This window comes from Macrobrachium rosenbergii, chromosome 57 (assembly GCF_040412425.1).
Source record: "Macrobrachium rosenbergii isolate ZJJX-2024 chromosome 57, ASM4041242v1, whole genome shotgun sequence".
NCBI classification, from domain to species: Eukaryota; Metazoa; Arthropoda; class Malacostraca; order Decapoda; family Palaemonidae; genus Macrobrachium; species Macrobrachium rosenbergii.
In genome coordinates, this window is record NC_089797.1 from 18863727 (window position 1) to 18871052 (window position 7326).

Consider the following 7326-nt stretch of genomic DNA (forward strand, 5'->3'; position numbering starts at 1 on the left):
AATGTAAATAATATATTTTCATATATGTTACTAAGGGAATTTTTAGTTGATAATAATCCAACATGAAATGGTCGATATACGGACGAGGACTCAGGACTCAGGGACGTTATACAGTCGGCCATATAGAGGTATAAGTGGATATCTCCCATCAACTTCGAACTCAGGTGTTTTGCATTTGGAGTCGATATCCACCCCTGCCATGTTATATGTCGTTTATATATATATATATATGACCATTTATCACATCACCGTGATTCATATACAATCAGAAAGCTACAAACGTCCTTTAATATCCAATTCGCTCTACCTCGGAAATAATATATTTTCATATATGTTACCGAAGGGAATTTTTAGTTGATAATAAGTCCACCGTCCCGTGGGGTCGAACCAGCGACGGACGAGGACTCAGGACTACAGGGACGCACTAACGCAGTCAGCCAGTCACAAAGACAAGTATAAAATGGATATCGCCTCCCATCAACTCACCCGTCGAACTCAGGTGTTTTGCATTTGGAGACGATATCCACCCACCTCTGCCATGTTGACCTGTGGAGTGCGTTTGTCGCACGAAACACCATATTATGACTATTTATCACATCACCGTGATTCATATACAATCAGAAAGCTACAAACGTCCTTTAATATCCAATTCGCTCTACCTCGGAAATAATATATTTTCATATATGTTACCGAAGGGGAATTTTTTAGTTGATAATAAGTCCACCGTCCCATGGGGTCGAACCAGCGACGGACGAGGACTCAGGACTACAGGGACGCACTAACACAGTCGGCCACAAGAGAGGTATAAGTGGATATCGCCTCCCATCAACTCACCCGTCGAACTCAGGTGTTTTGCATTTGGAGACGATATCCACCCACCTCTGCCATGTTGACCGTGTAGTGCGTTTGTCGCACGTAGCCATATTATGACTATTTATCACATCACCGTGATTCATATACAATCAGAAAGCTACAAACGTCCTTTAATATCCAATTCGCTCTACCTCGGAAATAATATATTTTCATATATGTTACCGAAGGGGAATTTTTAGTTGATAATAAGTCCACCGTCCCGTGGGGTCGAACCAGCGACGGACGAGGACTCAGGACTACAGGGACGCACTAACGCAGTCGGCCACAAGAGAGGTATAAGTGGATATCGCCTCCCATCAACTCACCCGTCGAACTCAGGTGTTTTGCATTTGGAGACGATATCCACCCACCTCTGCCATGTTGACCGTGTAGTGCGTTTGTCGCACGTAGCCATATTATGACTATTTATCACATCACCGTGATTCTTATACAATCAGAAAGCTACAAACGTCCTTTAATATCCAATTCCCTACGTGAATATTGTCATGTGAAGATGAGGAATCAAGTGTATCGGAAACTGAAACGTAAACACGATAATAAAATGAAACTGTTGATTGAAAGAAGCCCTTGGACCAACAACGCCAATCATGAATGTGTCGTCAACTTATCAAACAAACAGCTGGATAGAAATGTAACTAGTGCCTTAGGCTACGGTTTAAACTTTGTTTTATCTCCTGGCGGAAGGAACAGTGTGGAAATAACTAAAGGACTGTGTAATTTGGAAAAATATAGTGATTTAACGAATGAAGAAGTGAACATGGTTAAAGGGGTGATTTATGGAAGTATGAAAAAATCAGACACCACAAACGTCCCCAAAAGATTTATGGTTGCTATCAATGAACTGAAAAAGATAAAATATACACATGACAAAAGCAGATAAATCAGGCGCTCTTGTAATTTTAAATAAAAGTGAATATATAGAAAAATGCAAAATCTTTTAGGTGATGATAACACATATAAAGAATTAAATAAGAACCTGATAGAAAATGTGAATAGTGTTTTCAATAAGAAAGTGAAAACCTGTTAAAAGGTAACGAAAGCCTTATAAAGAAGTTGTGTGACCTCTCCATCGCTACCATACATGTATGGTACAATAAAAACTCACAAAGCAAACTTTCCTGCCAGGCCAATTATCAGTTCAGTTGGTTCCGCATCATACAAGCTAGCGTTCTTATTTTAGTAGATATTCTCAACCATTAGTAGGTACCATCTCAAATGCAAATATCAAGAATAATGTGGACCTGATAAATAAACTAAATAGTGTAGAGATTAATAGTGAATCCAGGCTTGTAAGTTTTGATGTTGTATCACTATTCACAAAGGTGCCAATAGATGATCTGATGGCGTTTTTATCTGAACTGTTAGAGAACACACAGCTGGATATCCCATTTTCTAAAAGTACTTTAATTGAACTGATTAAATTATGTGTAAAAGATTGTAAATTTGAATTTAATGGTAAATTTTACTCACAAAATTTTGGTATGGCAATGGGAAACCCTCTATCCCCAGTGTTAAGTAACTTATATATGGAATTTTTTGAAAAGAAGATATTAAACAACATAATCCTACGTAATGTAACATGGTTTAGGTATGTTGACGACATAATTTTGTGTATGGCCAGGGAACCAAGATGTAAAAAACTTTTTGCCAAGTTAAATCAATTAGTACCATCAATTAAATTCACGATGGAAATGGAAAATGATGGGTGCTTACCGTTTTTGGATGTCCTCATACGAAGAAATAGTAGTGGGTTTAAATATCGTGTGTATAGAAACCCACTAATATTTCTTCCTATGTGCATTTCTATTCTGGACAAAGCAATTAGGTTAAAAAGTCAGTGTTTTCATCTATGTTTTTAAGAGCATTACGGGTATGTAGCCCTGAATATATTGATGATGAAATAGATAAGATTAGGAATGCAGGCAAGAAATTGAAATATCCTGATAGTGTATTAAACAGTGCATTTGAAGCGGCAAAAAAAGACTATGTATCAAAACCAGAAAGAACCTTACAACACAAAAAAATTTGCTTGTTTTGCCTTATAATAATAATATGAAAGATATCCCTCATCTTCTTAAGAATTTTGGTGTTAATGTCGCATTTAAGAACAATACAACAATGAAAAATTTACTTATCAAGAACTCCCCAGACAATACTAAAGGGTGTGTATATAAAATTCCGTGTAAGTCTTGTGACAACTTTTATATTGGCCAAACCTGGAAAGCACTGGAAAAAAAGAATTGAACAGCATAAGAAATGTGTGAGATATGCACAAGGAAACAGTGGTATATTTGTACATGTTAGTGAGAACAATCATGCTATCAACTGGGAAGGGGCAAAAGGATTGTATATTCTAATAATGCACTGAAAGGAACATCATTGAATCTAGCTTTATAAAAGAAAGTTACAACCATAATATGAATATCAGTCAAGGGATGTATAAACTTGATCCTTTAATATCAAAAGAAATTTGTAAATTGTTTAAACTTTAAGGTAGGCAGTAGAGATGTATGAAAATAGGATTATTATATTTGTAAACACAGTACGAGGGTAGTAATGTTAATGAGTTTCCAAACTCCGCCTCCATGACACCTGTCAGGTGTGGATCTGAGGTGGGGTATGGTCTGTTTATCAGCAATGTCCCCTGAGAGTCTATTGTGATTTTTAGCCAAATGAGTTTTAAAGGCCACTCCTACCTCGACACCGGACTGAGTGGGGATATGGAGTCTCTAACGGTTGTGTATGTTTGTCAGTACTGTTCTTGTAATATATATATATATATATATATATATATATATATATATATATATATATATATATATATATATATATATATATATATATATATATACATACATACATACATACATACATACATGCATACTTACATACATACGGTTATACATATATATAATATATATATATGGCCATATATATATATATACATATATATATATATATATATATATATACATACATATATATATATATATATATATATATATATATATATATATATATACAATATATATATATATATATATATATATATATATATATATATATATATATATATATATATATATATATATATATATATATATATATATATATTATATATATATATATACAGGGTGTTTCGAAATTAGAGGCCCCTCTACAGCATAAACTAAAATTGATATGGACAAAAACAAAAGTAATTCAGAGCAGGTATATGTTTAAGTTTCTCTCTGAGTATTTAATATTTTGTGTGGCCTCCATCTGCCTGTACCACAGCCTGCATTCTTGAGGGGTATGATTTCAGCAAATCACAAAAAAACTGAGACTCAAACTCCATTTCCCTGAGCACTTTGGTCACTTTACCTTTGCAGGTCGTCGAGGCTTGGTATACCATCATAGTTCACTGTGTGCGCTTCAACATGATCCTTTGCTACTACCAATGTTTTCACACACATTAAGGTCAGGGGAGCTACCTGGAAATTCACTTGACGAGAAGAAATTGATACCACTGTTTTGAAGCAGCTCCTGTGTCTGAAGAGCCTTGAAACATGGTGCCTTATCGTGCAAAAATGTGACTTCTTCAACAGATAACACATTTTAATTTTCAGGATCTTTAAGGAAAGGAAATACTCCACCAGTAAGCACAGTTTCTCTGAAGTATTCGCCATTCCATGACTGTCCTTTTTCTTTGATGATCCACATTAACCGTTTGGCTTTGGAACAGAAAATAATTCCCAAAGCTTCAGGAAATTTCACAACTTGGAGATATGGCATGTCATCGCTGATATCATCCAACTTTGCAGCCCAAATGATGTCATTTTTATGATCTGTCTTCCTGACTATGTAAATGAAGAATTCATCTGGTGCGGCAACATGGAGAAAGTCAGCTTCATCCCAATCTTTAAGAAATGAACCACAAAACCATACACGGTCTTCTCTCTGTTGCTAAGTGATGTTGGGCTTGCTGATAACATGAAATGGCTTGATACCAGATTTTTTCAACTCACGATATACAGCACTATAACTTCTCTTCTTTCCCCTTTTTGTTTCTAGTTCAAGCGCCAATTTACGTAAAGACTTTCTTGGTCTACCCACTGCCTCAGCTATGATGTCTTTTGACTCCTGAAAAAGGACTTCAGGCCTTCCAAGATTCTCACTCTTTTCGCGATGACAGTCATATGAATTTTTGTTCCAGTTTCTTTTAACAAAGGATTCATCTCTTTTAATATATTTAGCTATCCAGGAACATGAAATGAAGGATGCGCCAGCATCCCTGGCCTCTCTGAAGGTTATAGCCCGGATTCAATTAATCCATCTGATCTCCGCTGGGTCGTTAGCCACAACTGTATATAACTCCGTCACTCAGTCTGAAAATAAAAGAAATGTAAAATGAAAAATAGCTTAAGAGAAACTTAAAATAATGTACAGTACTTGGAGATAGGCTATAGGAGAAAAGTTCATAACTTTCCATTTGTTCTGTGGAGGGGGCCTCTAAAAAATTTAAAACAGGTCACACACACACACACATATATATATATATTATATATATATATATATATATATATATATATATATATATATATATATATATATATATATATATATATATATATATATTATATATATATATATGTGTGTGTGTGTGTGTGTGTGTGTGTGTGTGTAAATTTATATATATATATTGATATATAATATATATATATATATATATATATATATATATATATATAATATATATATATATATATATATATATATATATATATATATATTCATAAAGAGATATATATTTCCCACAGGAAGTGTCTTCATGCTGGGTGCAATGTTCGCTAAACTGTGGTAAGTCCAAGTGACGGTTGATTGGTTCCTCTAGCTCACACTTTTCCTTTGCACTCTTAAAATAGACTATCCCAGGTTGAGTTCGCAAAATCATGCTGCAAAGGCCATCGTTCAAGCTTCGAAGGTCTTCTAACAACAGTGTAAATTTTATTTTTTTCAGTAATGAAATAAATAAAGTTAACTAACCTTAACCTACTTGAGTTGTTTTCTTTCAGAATCGTGAAAAATATTGAATACTAAAGAGTTGGGAGAAACGTTGCTTTTAGTGTAGCCTATATCGGGGTTAAAAAGCTCAATTACTTGGTAAACGGCAAATCTACCAAAAAATTTGCTTCTTATTTTAAAATATCGTTGACAATACAGACACTTCAGAAATTAAAGCAAAGCAATTGTTACATAAAAATTCCTTTTCATTTAAGAAAGATCATAGGTCACTGAATACCTCTCTTATTCAGTTGTTTTTCACACTGAGTAACCTTTCACTAATGAGATCGTTGAAAATACAGATTCACGACGCCGTGAAAAGATTATCCGTTACAGGTATTAAAGAAAGCGCTATTTTTCTTTTTATCCCAATGGTGTGTGTGTGTGTGTGTTTTTTTTTTTTTTTTTTGTCATATTCTGCTTGTTTGACGTCTCCTGGTTTTATATATATCAGTATGAAAAAGTGGATCTGCCTCTCATTTTAGTTTATCTTCTGTGGCATTTAATCACGATTAGCATTCTTCTACTTCGTAGAAGAGACAGTTGCACGAAAAATGTCAAACGGAAATGGGGACAGTTATTCGTCTGTCCTTAATTTTAAATTTTCAAAAAAAAAAAGGTTAAAATATATATATTTTTTTTTTTACACCAGTTGACGTGAGTAGCAAGTTGCCGTCTAGTAATTCATTTTATTTTCTGAATATGATTTTTCGTTGTTTGCTAATTGATGTTACTAATAATTTCAAAAAATTTTAATTTACCCCCTGTTTTGTATAAATTAGATCCTTCTGTTTTACATGTCATGCGATGTCATTATAAATTGGATAATGTTATCCATTAACGATCACTTTATATACGTTTGTTAATATGTACATAAGTGTTACGCTGTTTCTTTTGATATTTTGATATTTTTCATTTGTTCAACTACTGTTCTTATTTTATTGTAATATTTTACTGATGAATGTTTTTAGTTCAAACTGCTAGTTTCTGGTAACGGTATTTCATATGTTTAAGATTTTAGGCCTTTCTTGGCTACATACATTGTACAATTTTTCTCCTTCCTTAATAAACGCTCCAAGAAGAGGTCATTGCAGTACGGAACTGTTGGGCGTATTCTCATAACAACATCTTTCATTTTCCTAAGTGGAATGCAACTAAATAACATACTATGTGTCTAAGAAGATTACCAATGTTATATATATATATATATATATATATATATATATATATATATATATATATATATATATATATATATATATATATATATATATATATATATATATATATATATATTACTAAGAGGACCTCATTCAAACTGGATGGTATCTAATGGAGTATTTATCCAGAAAAAGTTACGAGCTTTCCTGGACAAACAGTCCTCGTTATCAAGTACCCATACAATGACTA